The 15,260-nt window shown below is 52.5% G+C and overlaps 1 pseudogene; it reads right to left on the bottom strand.

The window, feature by feature from the left end:
* Positions 1-2,017: 2,017 nt before the first annotated feature.
* The window catches only part of LOC144769999 (E3 ubiquitin-protein ligase TRIM39-like), a 75,352-nt pseudogene continuing 62,109 nt past the window's right edge, over positions 2,018-15,260 (bottom strand).

The following is a 15,260-nucleotide window of genomic DNA, read 5'->3' as shown; positions in this document are numbered from 1 at the left end:
AGGAAAGATAGATTAGAGGTGACTTTATGGAAGAAAAAGTCGACCAGCTCATTTCATCCTGGAGAGTGAGTTGCAATTGTCTGCCAAATGTGAAGGGGGTTTTATCAAAGATTTTACTATTCGGTAAATTTCTTTGGGCTTCGATTTAGCCAGTGTAATCTTCTCATTATAATGGGCTGATTGCGTTATTTTTATGGCGGATTTGTAGGTCCTAATGGCTTCCCTATAGGTAGCTTTATCGGTGGAATTGTAGGTCAAACACCATTTCCTCTCCAGTCTTTTGCAAATACGTTTTTTGTCCCTGAGCTCCTCAGTATACCATGGTGCAGTTTTATTCTGCCTTTTCGACCCAGATATACGGGGAGGAAGAATCGAATCTAAAGAAGTGATGATCCAATTGTTATATGCATTATTGTTCACCGATGGGTCACATGAAAATGAAGGTCTAGTGGTGCTAAGGATATTGGACCAGTTGTCAACATGAAGTTTGGACCAGTTTCTAGTTTTACGGGAAGTAAAAATAGAGGGTGATGGTTTATGTAATGGCAAGTTAAAAGGAATCGAAAAATGATCTGTCCAAGGTAAGCAGCTAATAGTGCCCACTCTGAGACGTTCACAATTGCTGAAGATCGGATCTAAAAGATGACCTTTTGCCTGAGTTGAAGAAGGGACAAGTTGCTCCAGTTGAATAGCAGCTAGGCTCGCCATCATCTCTGTGGCCACAGTGTCTGACGTATTATCAAAATGGACATTAAAATCTCCAAGTAATGTGAAATTTGAGGGAGAAGTGGCCAGTTCCGCGGCCACTGAAGGAAGGGAAGTTTGAAATTGTCTAATGGGTCCAGGGGGACGGTAGATGAGGATACCTGTGAAACTGGAATTAGGGGAAAATTCGATGACGAAGGGCAGACTTTCACAGTCAGCAACAGACTCCGCCAGACACCGACAAACATAATTATCCTAATAATTGATAGCAAGCCCTCCACCTTTGCCCTGAGATCGATCTAAACGGTCTATTTGATAACCGGGTATAAGGGCTTGCGCCAAATCCGGCTGAGAGTCAAGGGTCCGCCAGGTTTCAGTCAGAAAGACTGCATCCGGTGTGTGTTCATCCAGCAGCAAAGATATTTCTATGCTGTGCTTAGGGAGAGACCTGCAATTAAGGAGAAACATGGAGTACTCCCTTGCATTAGGCTTAGCTGATGTGCAGATCAACTCCATCCTACAATGCGGACAGAGCCGGGGGATCTGCAGGGGATACATAGAATGACAGCAACTGGGTGACATGGGCGGGCGCAACTGATGCAGAGAGTCCGAGCTATATAGCTTCCTATCTCCCACCAGAGAACCAGGGGGGGTGGCCCCTGGTCCCGGTCGGGCTCGGACAAGCGCAGACGGGCTTGCCTTTGGCGCGCCTTTGGCGCGCCCGCTGCGCCCGCTGCGCGGACGGGAGGACATATGGCTTTGATACGTAATTGAGGAGGGTGGGAGGCATCCTGCAGCTAGACTACAACCCCCAGTCCTCTCAATATGGCGGCTGTGAGCCCCTGTCCCGGTCTGTCCACGTCAGCGCCTAATCAGCTGCACAGGGGATCCAGGGCAAGGTATGCGGGCTTCGCAAATATTCTATTTAAAAACAACACCACAGTAAGTGAATCTACATGTGGCGGCGGCGCAAAATAATAACAACAGACTCACGTTTTTAAAAATTAGGGAAAGCAAATAGAGCCCCCGGCTTCCGCCTCAGGGATTGAGCATCTCAAATTAATTAAAAGGAGGTCTTTCAGTGGGTGAAAGGAGGTCCATCAGGGGATGAAAGAAGGTCTATCAGTGGATGAAAGGAGGTCTATCAGTGAATGAAAGGAGGTCTTTCAGTGGATGAAAGGAGGTGTGGAGCCCCCTGGGGAGGGGGGTTAATAGATGCAGGAAATCAGAGCGAGGTATAAAAGGGGCTGGGGGGGCTCCTGTTTGCCCCTCTCTGCCCTGTTATTCACCTAGTGGTGGGGGGGGGACTCTGTTACACCAGGCGAAGGTCTACATTTGGCCAGACCCATAAGAAGGGGTGCACCCCCCCGGTGAAGGTGCCATTGAAGGTGCAGAGATGCTCCCAGGTGTCTGCGTTGTAGAAGGACAGCCGCCCCCCCCTCATAGTCCAGGAACACGCCCAGCTTCAAGGAGATATGGGGGGCAAGAGGGATGGAAGTGAAGGCGAGAGCCCAGTACCGACCACCATCCATCCGCATCACCTTCTGGACCCTGCCCTCATCGCATTCCATGATCTCTCTTTCCAGACTCCCCCCTGCGACCCCCACATAACCCCACCCCCCCTCCTCCTGCACCTCCCAGTAATGCCTCCCCGAGGTGAACCCCTCCCGCACCAGAATACAGGGCCATTCAGTGATTCTCTTGGGATTGTCCGACCGGGGCTGCGGTCTGTCTGTCCCAGTCACACGTCTCCCGTCCTCAGACAGGATCACCTCTTCATTAGCCGTGTCTGGATCCAGAGTCACCAGCGCTGCAGAGAGAGGAGAGAGAGTTAATGACACACTGTGTGACCTCAGACAAGTCACTGTCCCACCCAGAGACCCCAGCACTGCAGAGAGAGGAGAGAGAGTTAATGACACACTGTGTGACCTCAGACAAGTCATTGTCCCACCCAGAGACCCCAGCACTGCAGAGAGAGGAGAGAGAGTTAATGACACACTGTGTGACCTCAGACAAGTCACTGTCCCACCCAGAGACCCCAGCACTGCAGAGAGAGGAGAGAGAGTTAATAACACACTGTGTGACCTCAGACAAGTCATTGTCCCACCCAGAGACCCCAGCACTGCAGAGAGAGGAGAGAGAGTTAATGACACAGTGTGTGACCTCAGACACGTCACTGTCCCACCCAGAGACCCCAGTGTTGCAGAGAGAATAGAGAGAGAGTTAATGACACACTGTGTGACCTCACACAAGTCATTGTCCCACCCAGAGACCCCAGCACTGCAGAGAGAGGAGAGAGAGTTAATGACACACTGTGTGACCTCAGACAAGTCACTGTCCCACCCAGAGACCCCAGCACTGCAGAGAGAGGAGAGAGAGTTAATGACACACTGTGTGACCTCAGACAAGTAACTGTCCCACCCAGAGACCCCAGCACTGCATAGAGAGGAGAGAGAGGTAATGACACACTGTGTGACCTCAGACAAGTTACTTTCCTGCACACATCACAGGTTCCTATGCTCCCTCCACCCCAGGTGCTGATGCTCCCTCCACCCCAGGTGCTGATGCTCCCTCCACCCCTGGTGCTGATGCTCCATCCATCCCAGGTGCTGATGCTCCATCCATCCCAGGTGCTGATGCTCCATCCATCCCAGGTGCTGATGCTCCCCCCACCCCTGGTGCTGATGCTCCCTCCACCCCAGGTGCTAATGCTCCATCCATCTCAGGTACCTATGCTCCCTCCACCCAGGTGCTGATGCTCCCTCCACCCCTGGTGCTGATGCTCCCTCCACCCCAGGTGCTGATGCTCCATCCATCACAGGTACCTATGCTCCCTCCACCCCAGGTGTTGATGCTCCCTCCATCCCTGGTGCTGATGTTCCCTCCACCCCAGGTGTTGATGCTCCCTCCACCCCAGGTGCTGATCCTCCCTCCACCCCAGGTGCTGATCCTCCCTCCACCCCAGGTGCTGATGCTCCCTCCACCCCAGCTGCTGATGCTCCCTTCACCCCTGGTGCTGATGCTCCATCCATCCCAGGTGCTGATGCTCCATCCATTCCAGGTGCTGATGCTCCCTCCACCCCAGGTGCTGATGCTCCATCCATCCCAGGTGCTGATGCTCCATCCATCCCAGGTGCTGATGCTCCATCCATCCCAGGTGCTGATGCTCCATCCATACCAGGTGCCGATGCTCTCTCCACCCCAGGTGCTGATACTCCCTCCACCCCTGGTGCTGATGCTCCCTCCACCCCAGGTGTTGATCCTCCCTCCACCCCAGGTGCTGATGCTCCCTCCACCCCAGGTGCTGATGCTCCCTCCACCCCTGGTGCTGAGGCTCCCTCCACCCCTGGTGCTGATGCTTCCTCCACCCCTGGTGCTGATGCTCCATCCATCCCAGGTGCTGATGCTCCCTCCACCCCAGGTGCTGATCCTCCCTCCACCCCAGGTGCTGATGCTCCCTCCACCCCTGGGGCTGATGCTTCCTCCACCCCTGGTGCTGATGCTCCATCCATTCCAGGTGCTGATGCTCCATCCATCCCAGGTGCTGATTCTCCATCCATCCCAGGTGCTGATGCTCCCTCCACCCCTGGTGCTGATGCTCCATCCATCCCAGGTGCTGATGCTCCATTCATCCCAGGTGCTGATGCTCCATTCTTCCCAGGTGCGGATGAGCCCTCCCACCAAGGTGCTGATGCTCCCTCCACCCCTGGTGCTGATGCTCCCTCCACCGCTGGTGCTGATGCTCCCTCCACCCCAGGTGCTGAATCTCCCTTCACCCCAGGTGCTGATGCTCCTTCCACCCCTGGTGCTGAATCTCCCTCCACCCCAGGTGCTGATGCTCCATCCATCCCAGGTGCTGATGCTCCATCCATACCAGGTGCTGATGCTCCATCCATCCCAGGTGCTGATGCTCCATCCATACCAGGTGCTGATACTCCCTCCACCCCAGGTGCTGATGCTCCCTCCACCCCAGGTGCTGATGCTCCCTCCACCCCAGGTGCTGATGAGCCCTCCCCCAAGGTGCTGATGAGCCCTCCCCCTGGTGCTGATGAGCCCTCCCCCCAAGGTGCTGATGACCCCTACTCCAAGGTGCTGATGAGCCCTCCCCCCTAGGTGCTGGTGAGCCCTCCCCCCATGGTGCTGATGTGCCCTCCCACCAAGGTGCTGATGAGCCCTCCCCCCAAGCTGCTGATGAGCCCTCCCCCAAGGTGCTGATGAGCCCTCCCCCAAGGTGCTGATGAGCCCTCCCCCCAAGGTGCTGATGAGCCCTCCCCCCAAGGTGCCGATGAGCCCTCCTCCAAGGTGCTGATGAGCCCCCCCCCGGTGCTGATGCGCCCTCCCCCAAGGTGCTGATGAGCCCCCCCAAGGTCCTGATGAGCCTTCCCCCCAAGGTGCTGATGAGCCCTCCCCCCAAGGTGCTGATGAGCCATCCCCCCAGGGTGCTGATGAGCCCTCCCCCCAAGGTGCTGATGAGCCCTCCCCCCAAGGTGCTGATGAGCCATCCCCCCAGGGTGCTGATGAGCCCTCCCCCCAAGGTGCTGATGAGCCCTCCCCCCAAGGTGCTGATGAGCCCTCCCCTCAAGGTGCTGATGAGCCCTCCCCCAAGGGGCTGATGAGCCCTCCCCCAAGGTGTTGATGAGCCCTCCCCCTAAGGTGCTGATGAGCCCTCCCCCAAGGTGCTGATGAGACCTCCCCCAAGGTGCTGATGAGCCCTCCCACCAGGGTGCTGATGAGCCCTCCCCCAAGGTGCTGATGAGCCCTCCCCCAAGGTGCTGATGAGCCCTCCCCCAGGGTGCTGATGAGCCCTCCCCCTAAGGTGCTGATGAGCCATCCCCCCAGGGTGCTGATGAGCCCTCCCCCAAGGTGCGGATGAACCCTCCCCCCAAGGTGCTGATGAGCCCTCCCCCCAAGGTGCTGATGAGCCCTCCCCCAAGGTGCTGATGAGCCCTCCCCCCAAGGTGCTGATGAGCCCTCCCCCGAAGGTGCTGATGAGCCATCCCCCCAGGGTGCTGATGAGCCCTCCCCCAAGGTGCTGATGGGCCCTCCCCCCAAGGTGCTGATGAGCCCTCCCCACAAGGTGCTGATGAGCCCTCCCCTCAAGGTGCTGATGAGCCCTCCCCCAAGGGGCTGATGAGACCTCACCCAAGGTGCTGATGAGCCCTCCCCCTAAGGTGCTGATGAGCCCTCCCCCAAGGTGCTGATGAGACCTCCCCCAAGGTGCTGATGAGCCCTCCCACCAGGGTGCTGATGAGCCCTCCCCCAAGGTGCTGATGAGCCCTCCCCCAAGGTGCTGATGAGCCCTCCCCCAGGGTGCTGATGAGCCCTCCCCCTAAGGTGCTGATGAGCCATCCCCCCAGGGTGCTGATGAGCCCTCCCCCAAGGTGCGGATGAGCCCTCCCCCCAAGGTGCTGATGAGCCCTCCCCCCAAGGTGCTGATGAGCCCTCCCCCAAGGTGCTGATGAGCCCTCCCCCCAAGGTGCTGATGAGCCCTCCCCCAAGGTGCTGATGAGCCCTCCCCCAAGTTGCTGATGAGCCCTGCTGATAAGCCCTCCCCCCAAGGTGCTGATAAGACCTCCCCCCAGGTGCTGATGAGCCCTGCAACCAAGATGCTGATGACCACTCCCCCAAGGTGCTGATGAGCCCTCCCCCCAAGGTGCTGATGAGCCCTCCCCCACGGTGCTGATGAGCCCTCACCCACTGTGCTGATGAGCCTTCCTCCCAAGGTGCTGATGAGCCCTCCCCCCAAGGTGCTGATGAGCCATCCCCCCAGGGTGCTGATGAGCCCTCCCCCTAGGTGCTGATGGGCCCTCCCCCCAAGGTGCTGATGGGACCTCCCCCCAAGGTGCTGATGAGCCCTCCCCCCAAGGTGCTGATGAGCCTTCCCCCCAAGGTGCTGATGAGCCCTCCCCCCAAGGTGCTGATGAGCCCTCCCCCAAGGTGCTGATGAGACCTCCCCCAAGGTGTTGATGAGCCTTCCCACCAGGTGCTGATGAGCCCTCCCCCCCGGTGCTGATGAGCCCTCCCCCCAAGGTGCTGATGACCCCTACTCCAATGTGCTGATGAGCCCTCCCCCCTAGGTGCTGGTGAGCCCTCCCCCCAAGGTGCTGATGAGCCCTCCCCCCAAGGTGCTGATGAGCCCTGCCCCAAGGTGCTGATGAGCCCTCCCCCACAAATGAACGACCATCGAGAATCGCTCTGAAGGTGAATTCCTCTAATGTAACCGGCACTCCGAAGGTGAATTCCTGTAATGTAACCCGGCCCTCCTCGAGTGCAGCTACGCGCGTTGAGGGGTCCGGAGAAGCTGCACAAACATGTCGAATCAGTCTCCCCCCAAGGTGCTGATGAGCCCTCCCCCCAAGGTGCTGATGAGCCCTCCCCTCAAGGTGCTGATGAGCCCTCCCCCAAGGGGCTGATGAGCCCTCCCCCAAGGTGTTGATGAGCCCTCCCCCTAAGGTGCTGATGAGCCCTCCCCCAAGGTGCTGATGAGACCTCCCCCAAGGTGCTGATGAGCCCTCCCACCAGGGTGCTGATGAGCCCTCCCCCAAGGTGCTGATGAGCCCTCCCCCAAGGTGCTGATGAGCCCTCCCCCAGGGTGCTGATGAGCCCTCCCCCTAAGGTGCTGATGAGCCATCCCCCCAGGGTGCTGATGAGCCCTCCCCCAAGGTGCGGATGAACCCTCCCCCCAAGGTGCTGATGAGCCCTCCCCCCAAGGTGCTGATGAGCCCTCCCCCAAGGTGCTGATGAGCCCTCCCCCCAAGGTGCTGATGAGCCCTCCCCCGAAGGTGCTGATGAGCCATCCCCCCAGGGTGCTGATGAGCCCTCCCCCAAGGTGCTGATGGGCCCTCCCCCCAAGGTGCTGATGAGCCCTCCCCACAAGGTGCTGATGAGCCCTCCCCTCAAGGTGCTGATGAGCCCTCCCCCAAGGGGCTGATGAGACCTCACCCAAGGTGCTGATGAGCCCTCCCCCTAAGGTGCTGATGAGCCCTCCCCCAAGGTGCTGATGAGACCTCCCCCAAGGTGCTGATGAGCCCTCCCACCAGGGTGCTGATGAGCCCTCCCCCAAGGTGCTGATGAGCCCTCCCCCAAGGTGCTGATGAGCCCTCCCCCAGGGTGCTGATGAGCCCTCCCCCTAAGGTGCTGATGAGCCATCCCCCCAGGGTGCTGATGAGCCCTCCCCCAAGGTGCGGATGAGCCCTCCCCCCAAGGTGCTGATGAGCCCTCCCCCCAAGGTGCTGATGAGCCCTCCCCCAAGGTGCTGATGAGCCCTCCCCCCAAGGTGCTGATGAGCCCTCCCCCAAGGTGCTGATGAGCCCTCCCCCAAGTTGCTGATGAGCCCTGCTGATAAGCCCTCCCCCCAAGGTGCTGATAAGACCTCCCCCCAGGTGCTGATGAGCCCTGCAACCAAGATGCTGATGACCACTCCCCCAAGGTGCTGATGAGCCCTCCCCCCAAGGTGCTGATGAGCCCTCCCCCACGGTGCTGATGAGCCCTCACCCACTGTGCTGATGAGCCTTCCTCCCAAGGTGCTGATGAGCCCTCCCCCCAAGGTGCTGATGAGCCATCCCCCCAGGGTGCTGATGAGCCCTCCCCCTAGGTGCTGATGGGCCCTCCCCCCAAGGTGCTGATGGGACCTCCCCCCAAGGTGCTGATGAGCCCTCCCCCCAAGGTGCTGATGAGCCTTCCCCCCAAGGTGCTGATGAGCCCTCCCCCCAAGGTGCTGATGAGCCCTCCCCCAAGGTGCTGATGAGACCTCCCCCAAGGTGTTGATGAGCCTTCCCACCAGGTGCTGATGAGCCCTCCCCCCCGGTGCTGATGAGCCCTCCCCCCAAGGTGCTGATGACCCCTACTCCAATGTGCTGATGAGCCCTCCCCCCTAGGTGCTGGTGAGCCCTCCCCCCAAGGTGCTGATGAGCCCTCCCCCCAAGGTGCTGATGAGCCCTGCCCCAAGGTGCTGATGAGCCCTCCCCCACAAATGAACGACCATCGAGAATCGCTCTGAAGGTGAATTCCTCTAATGTAACCGGCACTCCGAAGGTGAATTCCTGTAATGTAACCCGGCCCTCCTCGAGTGCAGCTACGCGCGTTGAGGGGTCCGGAGAAGCTGCACAAACATGTCGAATCAGTCTTCGTTGTGCTGAGACAGAGTGTTGGTGAGACGGTGCAGGATCGGGAATGAACCCGAGTCGTGATGGGGGCACAAGGTATGAGCGTGTAAGCGGTAAGTGCTGTGCTCGCACGCTCGCATTCGAAAGTATACCCAATGCAATGAGGCCTAATCCGGTTCGACATAGAACCGGAGGGGAAGTAGTCTAGGGTGAAAGACACAGGGGCCAATATCGAGTGCGAGAGACAAGTATCATTAGAAAGCGTACACAAACCAGAGAAAAAAGTTAAAATGTAACCTTAAAAGGCCATTCTGAGGTATTCAGAAGATATAGGCCAATCCCAGAAAACATAGAAAACTCTTAATACTAAATGACATCCAATTTACATATATAAAAACTGTTAACACTAAATAACATCCTATTTACATATATAAAAGTATCAGATAAGCAAAGCAGAGTAAATCAATAACAAGGATGTCGGAGAGATACTTATCTTTCTGAGCAGCAGAAACATTTCTTTCTTATAAGATCGCATCAACGTAAGCCAGTATATATATATATGTTTAAACATTGTAAATACAATGTAATACACTTTATTTCACAAATATAGTGAACTACAGTATAATTACAAATTTTAACATTTAAATATTTAAAAATAAACAACGCAGTACTGCAGTAGGAGTTAAAAATTATTAAATTAAAAATTACTGCTCATTTTAAAAAAAATACCAAAAGGGAAACATTTACGCTATTCCGTTATACACCACTCTACTCTATGCAGCTCCACTATATGATATTCTACTCTATGCCGCATCATTGTACACCACTCCCCTCTATACCAATACACTCAATGCTAATACCCTCTACGCAACTCCACTCTAATCTGCTACACGTTGTACGATAATCCACTGTTCGCCACTCCACTGAAGGCCACTCCACTGTATGCCACTCCACTGTACCCTACTCCTCTGTACACCACTCCACTGTATGCCACTCCCCTGTACGCCACTCCACTGTACGCCACTCCACTGTACGCCACTCCACTATATGCTACTCCACTGAACGACACTCCTCTGTACGCCACTCCATTGTACGCCACTTCTCTATGGCACTCCAATGCATGCCACTCCACTCTAATCTGCTACATTTTGTACTATAATCCAGCGTACGCCACTCCACTGTACACCACTCCACTGTATGTGCTTGTCTGTACGCCACTCCTCTGTATGCCATTGCACTGTACGCCACTCCTCTGTGCGCCACTCCACTGTACGCCTCTCCTCTAAGGCACTCCAATGCATGCAACTCCACTCTATGTCGCTAGATTATACGCTATCCCATTGGACGTCTTTTGACTGTATGTCACTCAATTGTATGGTAATCCACTGTGTGCCACTCAAGTCTAGGCCACTCCACTGTACGCCTCTCCTCTAAGGCACTCCAATGCATGTAACTTCACTCTATGTCACTAGATTATATGCTATCCCATTGAACGTTCTTCGACTGTATGTCACTCAATTGTATGGTAATCCACTCTACCATACTCCACTGTGTGCCAATGCAGTCTACGCCACTCCACTGTATCCCACTTCACTCTATGCTAATACATTCTATGCTTTTCCACTTTACTCCACTCTACAGTATGCCACTGTACACCAGTACACGCTACACACTCCAGTCTACGCTATTAGTCTGTATGCAACTCAACTCTACACCACTCTACTGTACAGTATTCCACGCTACCACACTCCACTTTCCACCGACACAGTCTTCTTATCTCCACTTTACACCACTCCACTGTAAGCTACTTCTTTTTACGCTATTCCACTCTACTCCACACCACTGTATACCACAACACTGTATGCTATTCCACTGCATGACACTCCACTGTACCATACTCCACTCTACACCACTCTAGTGTATGCCACTCCATTCAATGCCACTCCATTATACACTATCGCATTATACACCACTCCACTGTATGCTATTCTACTCTACTCCACTCCGCTGTACGCCGCCCCAGTCCACGCCACTGCACTGCATGCCACTTCACTATGCGCTATCATATTCTACGCTATTCCACTGTATGACACTGAACACTACGCCACTACACTCTACCCTATTACACCTTATTTAACTCCACTGTACACCACTCCACTGTATGGTTTTCCAATGGGCCACACTGCACTATATGACACTCCAGTCTATGGCACTCCACTGTACACTATTGCACTGTAATCCACACTACTCTACACTGTACGCTATCGCACTGTACACAAATCCACTGTATGGTACTGTATGGTACTCGACTCTACACTACGCTATTTCACTCCACTGTACTCCACTCTACACTATTACCCTGTACACAACTCCACTGTACACCACACCTCTCTAGCCAATTTCAGTGTGTGCAACACCACAATACACCACTCTACTGTATGGTATTCCGCTCTAACCCATTCTACTGTACGCTCCTCTGATCTACTACATTACATGCCATTCCACTGTACGCTTCTCGACTATATGCAAATCCAGAGTATACTACTCCACTGTACGCTACTACACTGAATGCTATTCCACTATATACCACTACACTCTAAAATACTCCATTGTACATTATTCCACTTTATACCACTACACTGAAAGTTACTACACTCTACTTCACTCCAGTTTATGTAACTCCACTCTAAGCCACTCCATTCTATGCTATTCCATTGTATGCAACTCCCCTGTATGCCACTACTACACTGTATGCCACTGCACGCAACCCAACTTCACTGTATGCCACTAGGCTGTACACCATTCCTTGTATGCCACTCCACTGTACCGTACTACACTGTGAGCTATTACACTCTATGCCACTTCACTGTACTCCGCTCTATGCTATTCCACTCTAGACCGTTGTACTCTCTACGCCCCTCAACTCTACGCTGTCACACTGTATGCAAGTACACTCTACGCCAGTCGACTATATGTTATTCAACTTGACCGCACTCCACGCCTCTCCAGTCTATTTCACTACACTGTATGCCACTCTACTGTGCTACCCTAGTAAACGTTATTCCACTCTATGCCACTCCAGTGTACCCCACTACACTGAAATGTATTCCACTGTATGCTACAACACTGTACGGCACTCCTCAGTACTCTATTACATTGTTTTCCACTCAACTCTGCGCTACTCCACACTGAGCCATTTCAATGTACACCACTCTACTCTACAATACTCCATTCTATGCTATTCCATTGGACGCCACAAATACTCTATGTCACTCGACTGTCTGCTATTTCACTCTACCCCACTCCAAACTGTGCCACTCCATTGTACGTCACTCCAATGCAGCGTATTGAACTCGATGCTATTTCACTGTATCCCACTCCTTTGTACTCCACTGTCTGCTATTCCAGTCTATGCCACTCCACTTCACCCAACTCCACTCCACACTACTCAAATCTACTCCACTCTACCACACTCTATGACACTCAACGAAAGTCTACGTCCCTCCACTGTACCAAACAGTAATCCACTCTATAGCACTCCAATCTACAACACTTTACTCTATTCTATGTAAGTGGACATCACTCTAGTTTACTTTATGTTGCTAAACAACACTTTACTATACTCGACCACACTCTAAACAACTCTCTCTGTGCCACTCCTCCTCACTTTACTCCACTCAAATCTACCACATACTTCTCCACACTATTCTACAGTGTTCCACCGCTCCGCTCTACACCACTCCACTCTAGAAAGCTCTATGACAATCAACTCTATCACACTTGATTCCATTCCCCTCTACCACACTGCAGCACACTTTACTCATCTCCACTCCACAACATTCTAATACATTCCATGTCACTACACTATACTCCACTGTATGACAGTTTCCAACAGAGTAACAAAAGACAGTTCACTCCACCGTATGCCATACCACCCCACTCTCTGAGACTTTACTACATGCTAAGCTACGACAGCCACTTTACTCCACTCCACACCTCTCTACAACATAACACTACACTCTGACACTTTAATCCCGTCTATCCTACACAACTCCAATTGACTACACTTCACTATAATCTCTGTACTCTACACCACTGTTCAACGCTCCTCTCTACATTGCTGAACTCTACCACACTCTCCTACACTCTTTTCATCTGTAATCTACAAAACTCTACTAAGCTGTATGCCGCCCTTCGACACTGTACTACAATTCAACCACATAAAGTCCGCTTTGCAACGCTATACTCAACTCTATCCAACAACACTCCACTGTACAACACTCTACAAGACTTTCCAACACTTTACGACACACTAGTACAGTGTACTGTATGACAAGTCACTAAAATGTATGAGAGTTTACTCAACTGTACGCTACGCCACTGAACTGGTATATACGAGCCACTCAACTGTACGAGGCACCACTCCACTCTATCATGCTTTAATTCATTGTACGCTATCCCACTCTACTCTACTGTATTACACTCTTCGATACTCCACTCTAAAACACTACACATGTGACACAGTCCTTCTCTGTATGATACGACCCTTTACGTAACAACACTCCTCTCGATGAGATTGGTCTCTATGATTTGAAACACATTTTTAAATTTTTTTAAAAATATCATTGAAATTTAAAGAAAAAAACCAAACATTAAAGCTTAGTTATAGTTAGAAAATCTTTATTTTTTCTATAAAAATTAATCAAATTGCACAATTAGAAATTACAAAGTTATAGATATACAGTTCAATTAAAAATAATCAAACTCTTTCAAAATATTGTAAGTAGCTCACTTCCAAACACACTCCTTCTAGCTCGCTTGCCAGACGACCCTAACTATAGTTTGATAGTACGGTGTATAGTTTACATAGTGACAGAGAATTACCATATTACTTCTATACCTAATTTTGTTTATCCTGTGTCCATCTAATGGATGTAAGTGTTTACAAAGAGGGCAAGCAATGGTGAACCTGAAGTATATGCAGAGTGTGTGTTCAGTGCTGTCCAAGAGCACAGGTGGTTTCAATGTATGAAAGGCAGTGACCTGCAAAAAGTACATTCACAACAAATAGTGTTCTGTTCCAGTCTTGCATTTAACATGTAAATATCCAGAGCAACATGTACATTTATTCAAAAACAAATGTGTGTGTAGAAAGTTAAAAGGTACATTTCTCTCACCTCGGTGGAGACACAGAGTCTCCCTCAGATGAGGCTGTAAATCTCTCCATGGAGAGGAATCTTCTGTTCCAGGCTCATTCCTCACCCTGGGGCAGCTCTGTCCAGGGAGACGTCCTTGTCTGTCAGGAGGGTTGTCCTGGGAAACTGGTACAGAGGAGGGAGAGACAGGTACAGAGAGATGGAGAGAGGGGGAGGGAGAGGGAGAGAGAGAGAGAGAGACAGAGAGAGGGGGGAGGGAGAGGGAGAGGGAGAGACAGAGAGAGGGGGAGAGAGGTACAAAGAGACAGAGAGAGGGAGAGAGAGAGGGGGAGGGAGGGGGAGGGAGGCAGAGACAGGTACAAAGAGATAGAGAGAGGGAAAAGCAGAGGAAGAAAAAGGAGAGGGAGAGAAACAGTAATAGAGAAAGAGAGAAAGAGAGTGAAATAGATAAATGAATAAAGGAGAGGGAGAGAGTTGGCAGAGACAGTGGACGCGAGAGAGAATGGGAGTCAGAGAGGAAGAGAAAGAGATAACGCGAGGAGTCCAGATCAACTGATGAAGTGGTTCATGCAACAAAGTGTTGAAATGTTTGTTGTGATCTGAGAGTGACTCCTCTTTGTGGCTCTGGCAGCAGAATATTGTGGAATAAATATTGTCTGATAAAGATATTGAGCCTTAAGAATCACACATTGGAGTCAGAAAATCTACACTCGAAGAGATTCACTTTTTAAATGATATTTTAGACACTATATTAAAGTCAGGCATTATTTTAGTCAATGACACTGACACACAACCCTCTGTGTGTTTGTGTCTCTGCTCAGCTGTGGATAGAAGTGCTGTCCACAGTAACACAAGAGCATCAGCAGTGCTGGAGGGACCACAGACCAGGGATGAAGGGCTGTGAGGCATGTGAGCCTGAACAGTCTAGTACATACAACATGACATGCTAGGAACATATTTACATGTGAGAGTGTGAGGTGGAAGGGGGTGAGGCAGGGGCGTATCTACCGAGCGTGCAGCAGGTACAGTGGCACCGGGCCCAGGGCTGTGAGGGATGTGAGCTTGAACAGACTAGTACATACAACATGACATGTTAGGAACATATTTACATGTGAGAGTGTGAGGTGGAAGGGGGTGAGGCAGGGGCGTATCTACCGAGCGTGCAGCAGGTACAGTGGCACCGGGCCCAGGGCTGTGAGGGATGTGAGCTTGAACAGACTAGTACATACAACATGACATGTTAGGAACATATTTACATGTGAGAGTCTGAGCTGGGATAGGTGTGAGGCAGGGG

The sequence above is a fragment of the Lissotriton helveticus genome, chromosome 7, assembly GCF_964261635.1.
Source record: "Lissotriton helveticus chromosome 7, aLisHel1.1, whole genome shotgun sequence".
Lineage (NCBI taxonomy): Eukaryota > Metazoa > Chordata > Amphibia > Caudata > Salamandridae > Lissotriton > Lissotriton helveticus.
The sequence above is the reverse complement of the archived record's forward strand: the minus strand, read 5'-3'. Positions and strand labels throughout refer to the sequence as shown.